We start from the raw sequence: 17350 nt of genomic DNA on the forward strand, positions 1-17350 counted from the left end.
TACAATTTAACACAGGTGGAGGCCAATTAACTTGGTGTGATTTTGAAGGTGATTGGTTACACCTGAGTTAATTTACAATTGATATTATAAGGGGGGGGTGGACACTTATCCAACCAAGATATTCTAGTTTTGTATTTTTAATTAATCTTCTGAAGTTTGTACAATTTGTTTTTCACTTGGAAGTTGTAGGTTACGATGTGTAAATAAAGGTGGGAAAAGTCTGATTTCATGCAATTTGATTCCAGGTTGAGAGGCAGCAAAAGGTTAAAATTTTGAAAGGGAGTGTACACTTTCTATAGGCACTGTACATAGAAAATAAAACACCGTATGGCATAGTCATCATAGGAGTGGAGGAAGTCACTCATCCATAAGGACAAGTTCTTGGCTGGTGAACCTAAATTTATTGTCCATCCTCAATGTCACATGGGAACAGTGTTGCTTAATTACATGCACAGGTTATAGTACTGAAGCAGAGGTTAAAGCAATCCATCAACTTTATGGTTGAATACCAACATTAGCGCAACATAAAGAATGTCAACAACAACAATTGGATGCAGATTGACATTCCGTTACCAGATCCATCCAGATTGGCTGCATCATTTTCTGGTGGTTCCCCCTGTTACCAGTAAATTTGATAAGGTACCACATAGGACGTTGTTAGCCAAGGTGAGGGCTTGTGGAGTGGCTGGGCAGGTAGCCAATTGGATTGGAAACTGGCTTCGTGATAAGAAGTAAAGAGTGGCTGTGAGTGGGAGGATGCAAGTCGTGGGGTACCTCAGAGAGTCAGGGACCGGTATTAGGACCATTACTATTCATAATTTACATCAATGGATAGTGGGGTTGAGAGTAGGCTTTTCAAATTTACAGATGACATGAAGCTTGGGGGTAAGGTGGATAGCAGAGAGGGGGGAAGGAGGAGGAAGGAAAGGGATAAAATTCAGGAAAGTCAAGATACTTTCATAGATTGGGCAAAAGATTGGCAGAAGCAATTTAACATAAATAAATGTAATAAAGTGATTGGGATGGATAACAGCGTAAGAATCATGAAAAATTTATTTAATCTGCATATATTTAATTGTGTGTTGGTGTGTGTAGCACAGGCATGATGGGCCAAATGGCCACCTCCATCAAATTTCCTTGTGATTCCATGTGATCTGATGCTTTTATCAAATTCTCATAAGATCTGATGAGAAATATATAGCATATATATATATATATTTTTTTTTTAATGGATAAGCTTATCCTAAGATTGATCCAATGTTGTGCATCATATTGAAGGATCATTTTATTGATCCCCTGAATAATGCTGTTAAGTCGGCTTCAGTGCTGGTGATCCAGGAAGCATTTGTACACTCTGGAAATTCAAGTCTCTTATGACTTGCAACACTTATACACAGCTTAACTCAAGAGATAAAGCTGGAAACAATCGATCTTTCCCCACAAGCAATCCAGAGGCAGTCGTCATTACATAAATGTGTTCACAAACATATCAGATATTTGAGCACAACAATTACCTTGAGATGGTTGATCATTTTCTTGAAAAACTGGTCATAGTTGGGACGGATCCGTATTCTAAACCGAAGGCACCACCAACTGACAGAGCTGCCGAGAAGGTAACTTTCGAGTTCAATGTTTCAACCACATTGAAAATCTGCAACGACCACCCCAGAGCCATGACCTGAATCTACATGTTCAACCACGTTGGGATGGATTGGCTAGATTCAACAAACCACACAAGGAGAAATTATGAAATACCACACCTAATAGCTCCCAAAGTTTGGTACAAAATCTTATTGACAGTGACACGGTGACACCCTATTAGAAATCTCAAAAGCTGTTACGAATGAATGATCTTGTGGAGTTCCTTGTCTCAATACTTTTGGTACAGTAGTAGTTTATATTAAAAAAAAACGATACATTTCACATCCTGTACATTGTAAGGTTAAATATGATTCTCAGAAACCTCAAACAGGTATATATCCCTAAACCTTAGGAAACCATCTTGTTATGTTCTTGAGAAGAGGCCGTGACTATGTGGAGGTATACAAGGGTACAAAAGTGAAATGTTATGGGTGATAGTGAAGCTATACAGGGATTATGTAGAACACTGATCAATATAAAAGATGGAAAGGAAAACACAAGGGACAAACGACAGCAACCTTACAAATATCGGACACATAATCAAAGCATAGAGCGACACAGACAAGAAGTTGCAGACCCTGCAAGGCTATTTTCTTTGTTTTCCCCCATGCGCTGTGTTTAGAGAGAGAAATTTGCTGCTTCGCCATATTGGGGGATGGAGTTAAGTCAGTAAAGGGATAGGGATGGAATCACGTTAAAGTGTGTGCGTGTGTGTGTTTTAAGGGAAGAAAGAAAGGAAGAGAAAAGGGGAAGAGGAAGAGGGTGGGGAGTGGAGAGGCCGGGGAGGGGGGAGGGAGGGGAGAGCATGGCGGAGCTAAAAGGAAGAGAAACAAATAAATTAATGAAAGAATCAGGAAGGAGACAGATAATACGAAACAGGTACAGATCGAATGAGTCACAAAGACAGAGAAGGAACACTGTGCATGGAAAGTGTCACTGGTGAAGCTATTTGACTGTGGCCTGGGGATTGTGCCGCCATTTTTCTTGGTCCAAGTTCAGGGCTGCTTTTCTGTAGGTTCATTGTGCTCTGCGTCAAACCTCAAGCAGTCATTTCCATCACATTCATGCAATGTGTATATATATATATATATATATATATATATATATATATATATATATATATATATATATATATATATATATATATATATCCAAGCATTCAATTATAATTAGGAGAAAACTCTAAAATCAATTCTACATAAATAATGGAAAAATATAACAAACCAAAAAATGTTCACAGCAATGATGGTATAATTAATTTTTTATCATCATCATTATTATTATTATTGTTTACAGTTTCATGAGAGGCATTGCACAAGTGAAAGTTTGACAAATTAAATGTATCACCGCATCTTTAAATATAAAATAGCAAAAGTGTTTCAATAATTATTGGAAGTGCTTTTTGCGAAGCAGCTTGAGATGCAGAGAAAGCGAAGAGTGAGTGGGTTTCCCCGAGGGAACAAATTCCAGCTGCTCGGGCAGTTTCCGGATTCCACAATCACTAAGTACTCTCCACAGGCACCCAGCACACTCACCATTTGCCGTGTTGCACACCAGGCCACGCTGAACAATTTGTAAACGCACATCGCCGACACTTCCTGCACTGAGAATGTTGAGTCAACAGGGGCAAACCTAGCATGCCTGTACACAGTCTGCAAGCACAGAACGCCGCACACCCAGCATCTGTGGACCACATACAAGTCACACTGTATATTCAGCATATCTGGAGTGTATACAACCCAAAACTGCACACCCAGCAAGCCAGCATATCTGGACCAAATACAAGTCCGACTACATCCCCAGCATAATCTGGAGTGTATGCAAGTATGACTGCACACTCAAAATATCTGGAACACCCCTTCCTTCCCCGATGCTACGGAGAACATTTAAGGTATCCAACCCAACATCATGGGCCCATATAGTGTTGATGGTAATCGGTAGGTGACAGGCTCTCCCTTTAGGGATCACGATTGAACCATGTGAAGAAAAAAAAAGTCTCGAGGCATGGATAATAGTGCTTGACATCTCACCATATGGTGGAACCTAAAGTAACTTTTCAGGTCTATCTGTCCATCGATTAGTACACGTCTGTACATAATCACTCTTGCTTCTTGGTTCATGAGATTCTCTTTTCTGCAAAATAAATTTTCTTTACTGCCTTTATGTCTCCACTTTATCACTTTCTTTTTCCATGTTTACCCGTTTGGTGAAATATGTTAATTATGTATTGCCCAAGCTTTAAGTTGAATGGGATTGTGTATGTACAAATCAAACTTGCATGCATATTGCATAATGCTACAAAATGGTGTTGTCCATGGAAATTATTATTTAAATGACAACCAGCAATATTTTTTTGTTGTGATAATTCCATTAAAAATATAATATTGCGTTATTGGGTCATGTAAGGTAAATTATTGAGACTGAGAAGTAAAACCGAGAGTGAGTTGTCATGAGAGGGGGCGTCGCATGTCCCGTTTTTTTTTTGGAGTTGGTTCATCTGGAAGCCATGGGGTACAGCAATTTGTACTCCATCCTGTGTGTGGCTCAAAGTTCTCTTTTTGGTTCAGTGATATTTCCGTCCTTCACAATTCTAAAATTTGGCTGCGCCATTTAAACACGACAAACATATTCAGGACTCTATTACATGTTCCCACTGCGGGGTTAACCTACGTACCGTTGGTGCCTCAAGGTTCTTTCACCTGTACCAATGAGACTGTGCTGCCAATGCAGTGATTTGTGTGCCAGGAATGACTTCAGGGCTTCTTCACCTTGACCCACTGCACAACCCTGCACCATGTCAACACCCCCAGGATACTTCCACTGCTCCATTGGTTGATTATTTGCTGGAACAATTCTTCAAGCAGCATCGACTGAACTTGTTATCTCTGACTCGATCTGAAATTCCTGGTTCTAGCTCCGCATGTCTTCCCGTTTTCAGCTCCTTCGCATCAGGGTCAGATTATCTCGTGGCTTTTTTTATTCTTTTCTTTTACTACTTCCACCCCCATTTCATTGCATGTCTTCAAAGTTTTTCTTTAGCTTCCCCTGCTGGCCTAAAAAAATGTTAAGTATCTGACAGACACAAATGTTTGAGGTGCACTCAATGTGTTTTACTCACTGAACAGGCAAGAGAACATGGGAATTTGTAGCAGTCCGCGTGCCTCAAAGTCAAGACCTTGTCCCACACACCGCCTCCTTTCAGTTTGGCTTGTTAGAAAAAAACCTGAACCATAATTTGAATGCATCCAACACAACACATCATTTCACCCACATTTGATTGTATTTCTTTACCATTGTTCTTGAGCTTCCCCTGCTGGCCCATATTGATGGTATAAGTAGTGATTATAATTGGGTTTTTTTTTTTTTTTACTTACTACTCCAGCCTCATTGAAATTCTGTTTTTGTCAGTCGACAATAATCATTTGCTCTTCATCAAGGTGGTGTTACTCATTCCCTTCCGTGGTGAGATTCATTTCTAAATTAAACCTTATATTTCTGCACAAGATTGATACTCATTGAAATTCGAGGTTGTAGAGGTTAAAAAGGCAACAACATGACAGTAAGGCAGTGGGGTTTTCGTTGAATGAAATTAACAATGAGGAGAACAGGAGCAAGAGGAGTAAAGGAAGCACAGTAACCTGCAAGAGCCAGGGTGTCAGTCTGTAGGGGGTTAGGTTCGGTAGGAATAACGGGGGTCGTGAATAATGTGGCTCAGGATGGGGATACCAGGAGATAGAACTGCATTGCCTGTTTGACGATCCGGAGGTAAGAGTGTGATTGAACAACATCAGGAATGCAGTTTAACAAATGAGATAAAAGAGGAGCAAAAGAGTTTAGGTGGGCAGTAAGCCTGTGATTTGAGGAAGTTAACCCAGAATGGATTATTGGAAAAATGCATGCATCCCGAAGTTTCAACAACAGCAACAACAACTAGTTTTATGACCATTTCAATCTTTTTCAGGCTTTTCGTCGAATGATGCCATTCCTCCATGTGGATTTATTCATTGCGTCAGTTTCTTGCCAACCCCAACATTCCATATCTTTGACATGTTTCAAAATATGTGCTTTTGGGACGTCCTCTTGGCTTTCTTCCTTCTACCATGAGCATTATTTCTTTCTTTACAACTTCATCTTCTGACCTTCATTGCATATATATGACCACACCGATCAAGTTTTCTCTTTCTAATTTCTTCTTCAATGATATAATGATTCTTCCTGATATCTAAACTTCCTGATATTCCTGATATCTAATCACTTCCGGTTCCGGTTTTGAGCGGCAAGAGGTCTCCTTCGGGGCTCCCTGCTGACATTCTCAAAGTTAAGTTCCGGTTGTTATTTGTCCCGTTTTAACTGTTTAATTTTCTCACCTACATGTTAATGTGTGTTCCTAGTTCGGTTTTGTTTCAAAAATCGTGCTATTTTGTGAGTATTTATGTCGACGTTCTTACCTGGTGTTTGAGGCCTAGTCCTAGGCTTGAGGCCTACCGGTTCCACTTGGTGTTCGATCGTTTTTTTTTTTTTTGTTTGTTTTTCTCCCATTACCTTCAATTTCTATCCTCCCCATTACCTTCAATTTTCATCCTCCCCCACTTTCCAAACATCCCCATTCTCCCAACTAATCTCTTTCTTATCTCAAAAAAAAAAAAAAAAAAAAAAATATACCCAACAACAACAACAACAACATACGCTCACCTTCTCCCGATTCTGCTACTTCTTCTTCCTCTTAACTTCCTCCTCGTCTTCCTCGATTTCTTTTTTTTTTTTTTACATTTCCATGACCTAATCTGTTGAACTCTCTCATACATTAATATTAACAACAAAAACGATCTTATGATGCTTCATCTTCCTCTCTCACACATGTGGTCTCTTTACTGTTTCACAATGCACTACTCTTCTGCTATTTCAACAGACTGCTTTCATTTAGACCTCTCCTTCATTCCTTGCCTAAAAAATCCAACTATTACAGCGCTTCTTCTCTCCATGCTCTGAATTCGCCTTCATTGCATCCATCAAGAATTGTGTTAATCGCATCTCTGACCTAAAACTTTTAAAAACCACAGTTTGCCATGGATGCTCGCTTTCCATCAACCATTCTTTTTTCCAACCCAGTGCCTTAACTCACCCCCTCACCCCTCACTCTCACTCTCAAAGCAACCATCCCACTCTTCTCCCTCCAAGCCTCCCTCTCACCTCTTTCAAAAATTCCCCCCTCACCTTTCTCCCACCTTTCATCCCCCCTCACTCTTCCTTCTCTAAGTTGCCCCCTCTCATCCCACCAACCTGCCTCCCTCCACTGCCCTCTCACCTCCATCTCTTCACTCCACCTCCTCAAATACTCAACTGCCATCTTCCTTGTCTCTTGTCCCCCCTCTCTCCCAGCACCACAGAGCCTTTTCTCTCTCCTCCTCATTAGGCCCCCTCCCCTCGCTATTCTGCAATACCCCACACTCCTTCAGCAACCCCTCCTTACCTCTCCCCTCGTCCCTCGTCCTACCCCTCCCCCGCCCCCTCCACCTCCTGCACCCAAAGCCTCCTCCCCTACCTCTTCATTAAAAGTGTGGACCTCAAATATCCGGGGCCTTCGCTCAAACCTTTCAGATCTTTCCATGCAGGTTGCCACTGACAAACCAGACATTATCTGCCTAACAGAAACTTTCCTCTCCCAAGACGTGTCTGACTCCCAAGTATCTCTCCCTGGTTACTCCCTCTTACGCTATGACAGACCTCACTCTCGTCCTGGTGGAGGTGTTGCTCTCTTCATCAAAGACTCTATTCCTCACTCTCCCTGCACTGCTCTCACTCCCCCACACCCCCAGGAATACCTCTGGCTTCGGCTTCCCCTCCACTCCCACCTCATGTTTATATGTGTACTGTACCGTCCACCGAACAGTGATGACTCCATCTACACCTCACTCCTCCGAAAACATGGACCATCTTCTATCTTCTCATCCAAACTCTCTCTTCCTCTTATGTGGCGACTTCAATTGTCATCACGCCAGTTGGCTAGGTGTGGGTACCTCTCTCACCTGCCATGGGACATCAGCAAAAGCTTTCTGTGACTCATTGGGACTGACTCAATCAGTCAACTTCCCGACCCGGATCTCAACCAATGGTACTCCATCTCTTCTGGATCTGATTTTGACAAATTTCCCTGACAATATCTGCTGCTCTTCCTTCGCTCCAATTGGTTCTTCTGACCACGTCCTTGTTAAAGTGGACATCTCTCTGGCTGTTATCCAGAGAACCACCTCACCGCCGTCGAGTCTGGCATTTCACTCAAGCCGACTGGCAGGGTCTCGAGCAGCCATCAAACTTACAGACTGGTCTCCTATCACTACTTTCTCAAACATCAACTCATCCTGGGAATTCTTTCAAAGAAACTTGCTCTCCCTCATGCACAGATTTATCCCCTCTCGTGTTCAGTTGTCTTACCCTTCCTCCCGCCCTTGGTTTACTGAAGCTTGTGGCGAGGCAGTTGTCCTGAAACAACTTGCCTTTGCCTCATGGAAAGCAAACCCAACTGAGGGCAATCTCAGTTCTTTCCACAAAGCTCGGAACAAGGGTGTAGCTACCCTCAGGAGAGCCAGAAAACAACATCTTTCTCATCTCAAGTCTGTGCTCTCAAACCTCTCTCCCTCAAGATCCTGGTGGCGTTTAATCAAATCTGTTTCTGGTGTATGTTCCCCCTCCATCCCCTCCCTTACCTCAAATGGCCGCACTGCTGATTCCACACGTGATAAAGCTGAATGTCTAAACTCGGTGTTTGCAGCTAAATCTTGTGTCCCAAACCCATCACTATCTCTACCCACTTTACCCAGTCGCACCCAACTGTCCCTGGACTCTGTATCCTTTTCTCCTGACAAGGTGGAGAGCTTGCTTTCAAACCTCGAGTCAGATTCTGCAACCCGGTCCAGACGGCATCAGCCCACGTGTCCTCAAAGCCTGCTCTTCTGCTCTTGCTCACCCTCTCTCTCTGTTCCTGTTCACCCTCTCATTTTCCCAAGCTCATCTGCCATCTGCTTGGAAATCTGCTAACATCACTGCCCTGCATAAAGGTGCAAAAACAGATCCCTGTAACTATAGACCAATCAGCCTTCTCCCAATCATCAGCAAGGTTATGGAATCCATCATCGCTTCAGACATGAAATCCTTCCTCTTCTCCAATGGCTTGATTTCCAATCATCAATTTGGTTTCAGACCAGGTCACTCTACCCCTAGATATGCTGCTTCTGCTCTCCCATCAATGGATGGAGGTCCTCAATGCCAGACAGGAAATCCGAGCCGTATCCCTGGACATATCACGTGCTTTGACACAGTCTGGCACCCTGCCCTACTCACCAAACTCTCTTCCCATGGTATTCAAGGCCATCTCCACTCATGGCTCGCAGACTTCCTCTCCTGTCGCAGTCAACGTGGGGCCCTAAATGGAGTTCTTTCATCCCCTCTTCCTGTGCAGGCTGGAGTTCCTCAAGGTAGCGTTCTGGGCCCTGTTCTTTTTCTGGTTTTCATCAATGATCTCTCGGACTCTCTGGAAAATCCTCTATTTCTCTTTGCCGATGACTCCACCCTCTGCCGTACCATCTGTCATCCCTCAGACCGGCAAGCAGCAGCTTCTTCGCTCACTGCAGATCTGGATAAAATCACAAACTGGTCCAACACGTGGAACATGTCTTTCAATCCAGACAAATCTCACACTCTCACTATGTCTCTTCGAAAGGACCGTTTACAAAACCCCCATCCACTTTCTCAACAATCCTCTGGAAGAAGTCTTTTCTTTCAAGCTTCTGGGTCTCACTATCTGCCATGACCTTTCCTGGGAAAGTCACATTTCCAACCTTGCCTCAAAAGCCAGTCGCCGACTGAGAATCCTCCGTCGTGCAAAGTCCTTCCTCGGCCCTCTTGAGCTCCTGACCACTTACAAAGCTTTTGTCCGTAGCCTGATGGAGTACTGCTCTCCCTCTGGGCTGGTGCTCCTGCCTCCCACCTTTCTCGACTTCACGCTGTCGAAACCAGGGCTTTAAGATCATTGGCATCTCCCGCAATGAAGCTGAGTCTTTGGGCCTCTCACTCAATCACCGCAGGTTGGTCGGTGGTCTTTCTGTCTTCTACCGACTCCTCTCCAGCCTTGCCCCCTGCTCTCTCTGTGATTTGTCCCAACCACATTTCCACAGGCGCTCAAGGTCCGCCAACAACCCCTTCTGGTAAAACTACCAAAATCACGAATCACTGCTCATCTTCACTCTTTCATTCCTCTTTTTCCCGCCTTTGGAATAAACTTCCTCACTCTATTCTTTCCCATTCTTCCCTCCAGGCTTTCAAAACAGCTGTTCACCACCACCTCTTATCTTCCCCCATCCAAATCCTCGATCTTTTCTACCCCCGATAATCCACCCAAGCCCACTTCCTTCAATTCTCCTGCTTTCCTTCCTGAAAGTCCCTTTAATGTCCATCTTCCCCTCGCCATGTTCCCCGTCCCATCCCCATCCCTCTCCCTTCAACAGTTCACCTGTCTCTGTTCCCCAATGTTTTGTCCCTTCCACTCCCGCCCCTCTTGTCTCATGCCTCCTTGCTGTGAGTTGTGTGTTAGCTCTCATACGAGCCTCAACCAAGGTATACAAAAAAAAAAAAAAAAAAAAAAAAAAAAAACTTGGCATTCTTTCTTTCAGAGACAATACATTCATCCATCATATCATTCTCATCTTTCCATTCTTTTTATGGAAAAACCAAGAGAACATAAATTGCCGCTACGCCAAGCATTTTAAAAATACTGAAAAATCCTTTGACCATTTGCAAATGCATACCATAATACAAGCTGAACATCGCCGAAACATCAACTTCAGACATGTCAACATATTCAGTGAAACTTTATCATGGTGGAACAGTGACTATGAAACTGCACCAAAATAGTGATAAGATCTAGATTAAAAGAGGTATCAGACAAGTGGAAACAATCTCCCTGAAATTATTCACAGCACACCGAAAATGAATGTTGCACCAGCTAAATTGGGATCAAAATTGGGATAATTAAGGATAAATGTTAACAGAGAAAAAGACTCAACAACCCACATGTCACAGACAATATTGTTGCAATTTCAAGCAATGCTGAATGACTGAAAATGATGACAAAAGAGCTAAATTTGGAGAGTGAGAAGATCAAATAAAAAACTAGGGGGGAGCACTCGGGAGAGTGCAAAACCTCCACCGCCAATACTACTGGGTCACTCACGTGAACCTTATATCTTATTCATTAAATATGATGTCAACAGTGCTGACAGAGTTATAGTTCTTTTCTCCAACATTTTTTTTGGGGGGGGGGGGTGGAAATCATTTAAAACATGTAGAAATGCAAAAAAAAGAAATCGAAATTTTGTTGAAAAAAAAAGTTGCAAAAATTTTTTTTCTCAAACAATTTTTTTTGGGGGGGGGTTGGAAATCACTTAAAACATGTAGAAATGCAAAAAATAAAATTCTCAAATTTTTTTGGGGGGGGGGTTGGAAATCACTTAAAACATGTCGAAATGCAAAAAAAAACATTTTTCTCTAACAATTTTTTTTTGGGGGGGGGATCTAATGGCATGATCATTTTTTTGGGGGGGGATCCAAGTCAAATCTAATGGCATGATCCTTGGACCATACCTAACCCCCCACCAAGTTTCGTCGAAATCCTAATCACTTAAAACATGAAGAAATTCAAAAAAAAAGAAATCGAAATTTTGTTTAAAAAGTTGCAAAAAAATTTTTTCCTCTCTAACAATTTTTTTGGCGGGGGGGGGGAGTTGGAAATCACTTAAAACATGTAGAAATGCAAAAAAAATGTTTTTTCTCTAACAATTTCTTTGGGGGGGGGGGCAGGTTGGAAATCACTTAAAACATGTCGAAATGCAAATATATATATATTTCTCGAACAATTTTTTTTTTTTGGGGGGGGGGACCAAGTCCAAAATCTAATGGCATGATCCTTGGACCATACCTAATCCCCCCACCAAGTTTCGTCGAAATCCGTCGAGGAGTTTTTCCGTAATACTGTTCACAAACAAACAAACAGAAAGGGGTGAAAACAGTAACCTCCGATCTTCGATGGCGGAGGTTAATGAATATGATGAAGACAAAAATCTTATCCAACTGCTGTGCACGAAAGCAGGAAAATCAAATTGATGATTGCACAACTGAAGAAATCAGCAATTATATTCACTTGGGACAACTCGTAAAAACAACGTGCATCACACCGAAGAAGTCACGACTTGCGCCAGAGTAGGACATGCAGCGTTTGGAAAATTTTAAAAAGCCACGAGAATTAAACTGCCTTTCTGTCTCAAAATCAAAGTGTACAATGAATGTGTAATCCCAATGATACTACATGTGGGAGAGGAACTCATGGTCTTTTACAAAGTAGACTGTATGATGGGAAGATGTTATCTTAGCATCGCAAGAAGAGACAAGAGGAAAAGCCAATGGTAACAAGAGAAAATGAACTGAAGAAATGGACAGAAACATTAAATTCTATGACGTATTGACAACAATCAAAAACTCATGCAATGGACTGGGGTGGGGTTTTAGACTCTGGCGCAAGAAGAAGAGCCAATGGAAGGTTGCCAAGAATTACAAACTGGCAACCTGAATTAGGAGTCGGAAGAGGCAGAGGAAAATCGAAGATTATACGGTGAGCAAAATTGAATAACAATCAATTGTAGTTTGAGGGCTCAGAATTGGAGAGAATAAAGAAGAATTGTTTATCATGAAAGAGGCGCTCATCCTGCAGTCGACTCTAAACGTGAGGTCAAATAGTCTCAAGGCCTCTGTGATCTACCATTTAGTAACAGTCTTCCTCTTTGTTTGTCAAATTGATTTCAAGTGGAGGTAAATACTTTCCACTTTCCTTTGGGCCACTTTTTTTCTCATTCGAGTTCACTAAATTGCTTTGTTTCCCATTTTGTTGAAATGGTATTACGTGCAAATGTAAAGATGATGTGGACAGTGGACGCCACGAAGCAATTGGTTCACTTTTTTCTGTCTGTCTGTCTGTCTTTCCGTCGACAAATGCCAGTTTATAATTGAGTAACAACTTTATTTCAATTAAATGTTATATTCTGAACAAAAATCGGATATGAATCGGAAAACAAACCTTTAGTTTAGCAGTACTTTGGCTCTGAATTTGTCCCGATTGAGCATGTGCAGAGAGGAGTGAGGCAATTTTAAGCGGTATAGCCGCCTCAGTGTTTGGTATGTCCATCCGTCTGTCAAAAAACTTTTCAAGTGGTGCAGACGCTGAATTGACACAAGGGGAAACTCTAACTACCTTGCATCACAAGAATGAAATGCTAAACTGCGCCGCTTCTTTCAGACACGGGTGCGATTTATTATTATTTTTGTCTGTCTGCCTGTCTGGCAATCAAACAAAATTGAAAATCATTCCAAACAGGAAACTTAATGTTTTAGGGATGTTATAAAGGACACAAACAACATGCACAATGAACTAATGTAACGTGTAAAATAAGGTGGCGGCTAATGCGCTGCATCAACGGCGGTAAACTTCCAAAAAAAAAAAATCTTTCTACACCATTTAAAATCTTTATTTTATTTCAATTGAATTGTATACTTTAACACTGCAGAACAAAAATCGTCTTCTGCACACTCTCAAAAAGCCTTTAGTTGAGCATTATTTAGACAAAATATTTTGCCATTTTGCATCACCTCGACCAATCAAATTTTCTGGTCGCAGACCTCGCCCATGCCCCTTTTTCTCAAGACTGTGCGGGGTAAGGTGTTCTATGAACTCCAGTTGTACGATGTGTTGACTCAACTTTGAAATCAAGATCAAAGTACTGTGTGCTTTAAAAGATTGTGTCCGTAGGTCCGATTAACAGAGTAATTTGGCTTGAACATTTGCATGTTTATGGAGTCAAGAAAAATAGCAGCGCAAAGGTCCATGGAAACACTTTCAAATCACAACAAATTGTTTTTTCAATGGAGGTTTTGCCAATTTTAATAGCTCTTGTTATAAACATACATTTAATTAGAGGTTTTGCAATGGAGGCTACGTCGGCTACATTTAATTGGGTTAATTTCAACAACTGGTCTGTTATGATAAATTTGGCTGTTTGCTGTTCCTATCTGAGTCCATGACTCATGATGCTGAGATATCAGGTTCAAATCTCTTGTAATGTGTTGCCTAACGTCCATGTCTGCCAACATTCTTTAATTTTAAATCCACCAATGTTTCCCAATGTCTCTGTTCTACATGTGATGTGCATACATGCTCCAATATTAGCCTCAGATCACTGTTAATAATAATGTTGAACATATTTAAGTGTAGAACTGGAATATTGAAGGAATATCATAGCATTTGTGTGTTTTCAAAAAGATAAGGAATCTCCATTGGGTTTGGTAAAAAATTTAGCAAGTTCATTTGAATGGATTGAAGTTCTGTATATGATTTAATCATAAAGTTACATCGAACAGCATCAAAGGGGTTTTATTACTGTAGTGATAGATGCTTCAACTTTTAGAAAATATACTTTATAAATTTCTTAAAATAAATAAACAGCGATTGCCAAATTGTTTGAATATATCTATTTTTTATACATAGTCAAGATTTGTCAAAGAGCTAAGACACAGAACAAATCAGCACGCAACATAAAACTAGGAACAGAAGGAGAAAGGGGAAACGCCAACAGCAGGGCAAGAGTGAGAAAATATATGGAAACGGACAAACAAGGGATGCAGGTAACGATGAGGGGTAGTAGAGAATGCAAGGGGTGGACAATATGGACACATAAACAAAATTTTGGGAGGGGTTGAGGGGTTTTCTTAATGGGTGAAGAAAAGGTCACGATTTTGGATGAGGGGGTATTGAGATTGTGGTGAACAGCTGTCTTAAAGACCTGGAGGGAAGAATGAGATTGAAGAGAATGTAGAAGGTGGTCTCACAGGTGGGAAAAAGGTGAATAAATGAGTGGAGGTGGGCAGTGTTTCTGGATTTAGGCGGTTTCACTTGGAGGAGTTTGCGAGTGCACCCCGTGCGTCCTGCAGATACCTGGGGGCGGTCGGACAAATCACGGAGAGGGCAGAGCATACAAGTCCAGAAATTAGGTGGAAGAAGAAAAGAGACCACCGACCTGTCAGTGATGGTGAAGTAATATGCCCGGAGACTCAGCTTCATCATAAAAGATTCCAATGATCTTGAAAGCCTTGGTTTCCATGGCATCAAGCTGAGCAAGATGCGAAGGAAAGGATCCAGCCCAGAGGGGAGAGCACCACTGCATCAAGCTGCAGATGAAAGCCTTGTAGGTGGATAAGAGTTCCGGTGTGGCAAGGAAGGACTTTGCATGACAGAGGATGCCCAGTCAGTGTCGGGCTTTGGAGGCCAACTTTGAAATGTGACTTGCCCAAGAGAGATCATTGTTAAGAGTGAGACCCAAGAGTTTGAGTGACTGAATCTCTTTGAAAGGGTTGTTGAGAAAGTATATGCAAGGGTTTGTGGTGCAGTCCTTTCAGAGAGAGAGAGAGAGTGAGTGTGTGGGATTTCTCAGGATTGAAAGACATATTCCAAGTGTTTGACCAGTTTGTGATTTTATCAAGGTCTGAGGAGAGGGACGAGGCTGTTGCCTGTTTGTCAGGAGGATGAGGGATGTCACGACAGAGTAGAGTCATCAGCAAAGAGATAAAGAGGATTTTCCAAAGTCCGTGAGATTGTTGATGAATATTAGGAATAGGATGGGGCCAAGAACACTGCCTTGTGGTGTTCGCACTCCAGCCTCCAGGGACTCCAGCCTTAACGCACTCCAGCCTTGACAGGGAGAGGAGAAAAAAGGGTTCCATTGAGAGCCACACATTGACTACCGGAGTGGAGGAAGTCAGTAATCCAAAAGTGGAGTTTGTCTTGGATTCCATCGGCAGACAGGGTGGAGAGCAGGACAGGATGCCAGACTGGATCGAAAGCTCGTGATCTGTCCAGAGAGACAGCCCTGATCTCATGTCTGATATTGAGGGCTTCCATCCATTGTTGAGTGAGTAGAAGCAGCATGTCCAAGGTGGAGTAACAAGGTCTGAATCCAAATTGATGATCTGAGATTAGGCTGTTGGAGAAAAGGAATTGAATTATTTTTTTGTCAACTGCGACGATGGATTCCATGACCTTGCTGATGATTGGGAGTAAGCTCGTTGGTCTGTAGTTGATGGGATCCATTTTTGTACCATTTTTATGTGATTCTGTGATGTTGGCTGATTTACAGATGGAAGATGGAAGATGACCTATGGTAAATATCTTAAGCAGATGGAAGATGACCTATGGTAAATGACAAAGTGAAAAGGGCAGAAATAAGAAGTGCATGAGCAGCATAGCAGGTTCTTAGGACACGTGAGCTGATGCCGTCTGGAATCCAGGAGCAGTTGAGTACAACTGGGAAGAGAGAGAGAGAGAGAGAGAGAGAGAGAGAGAGAGAGAGAGAGAGAGAGAGAGAGAGAGAGAGAGAGAGAGAGAGAGAGAGAGAGAGAGAGAGAGAGAGAGAGAGAGAGAGAGAGAGAGAGAGAGAGGAGAGAGGGGAGAGGGGAGAGGGGAGAGGGGAGAGGGGAGAGGGGAGAGGGGAGAGGGGAGAGGGAGAGGGGAGAGGGGAGAGGGGAGAGGGGAGAGGGGAGAGGGGAGAGGGGAGAGGGAGAGGGGAGAGAGGAGAGAGGAGAGAGGAGAGAGGAGAGAGAGAGAGAGAGAGAGAGAGAGAGAGAGAGAGAGAGAGAGAGAGAGAGAGAGTGGGGAGAGAGAGGGGGAGAGAGAGAGAGAGAGAGAGAGAGAGAGAGAGAGGAGAGAGGAGAGAGGAGAGAGAGAGAGAGAGAGAGAGAGAGAGAGAGAGAGAGAGAGATTTGGGAAGTAAACAGAATTGAGGCCTTCAGCCTTCTCACGAGTGGAGTCGACTGTGGTGACATTTGAAGTGAAGGAAGGGATGAAAGGGAAGCATACACCAGAGACACACTTGACAAGGTGCCACCAGGTTTTAGAGGAGAGAGACAAGTTTGAAAGCTCATTTGTGAGATTGGACAGATGTTGTTTTCTGGCTCACCTGAGAGCAGACACACACTTGTTGCGAGCTTTCCCAAGCAAAAATGGCATTCCTTTCCTGCAGTAGGACCTGTTACCAACTATAGTATATGAGAATACTACTCTCATATACTCTCGTTCTAACTGTAGCATTTTTGCCTGGGGGTTGTGGAATGATCTGAGAGAGCCTTTGGTCGGATTTGCCTTCCAGGGGGAGAATGCAAGTTGTTTGAAAGCCACTGCTTCAACATATGATTCACTTGGAATTTTAGTTAATAACTACCAATTATTTTTTTTACATCACAAATTACTGAAAAAAAGTTTGTACATTTTGTAATGAAGTGGATTTTAACCCCAGTTCAATAGCATGTGCTGACTACCAATTGTATTACAACCAGTTCGGATCGTAAAGGACTCGGACCTTTTTATATGAGAGTCAAAGTCTGCAGAATTGCCCTGAGAGTAGAGGCAAATCTGGCTTGATTACGCTCAATAGCTTTCAAGGTTACCGGTATTAATTTTATTTACTCACAAAGCTTTACACATTTTTCTACTCCCACCACCCACTGGCAAAACATAAACATCACGCCCTTCCCCTTCCGTTTGTTTACACACCCACACAAACACAATTCTGAAACACTCAGTTTGGCCATAAAATCATGCAGATAATATGGCAAATGT

At 42.4% G+C, this 17350-nt stretch overlaps 1 long non-coding RNA gene across 1 annotated transcript in view; it reads right to left on the reverse strand.

Annotated features, from left to right (window-relative positions):
* Positions 1-288: 288 nt before the first annotated feature.
* Positions 289-17350, reverse strand: part of LOC147031412 (uncharacterized) — a 40430-nt gene continuing 23368 nt past the window's right edge. Inside the window, exons 2-4 of the long non-coding RNA XR_015052974.1 lie at positions 3177-3324; positions 1515-1651; positions 289-878 (exon numbers count right to left, since the gene is read on the reverse strand). This is a non-coding gene — a long non-coding RNA (uncharacterized LOC147031412). The remainder of the gene's footprint in view (positions 879-1514; positions 1652-3176; positions 3325-17350) is intronic.

Source organism: Eptatretus burgeri, chromosome 2 (genome assembly GCF_056783735.1).
Source record: "Eptatretus burgeri isolate ZD-2024b chromosome 2, Ebu_testis_v1, whole genome shotgun sequence".
In the NCBI taxonomy this organism is placed as follows: domain Eukaryota; kingdom Metazoa; phylum Chordata; class Myxini; order Myxiniformes; family Myxinidae; genus Eptatretus; species Eptatretus burgeri.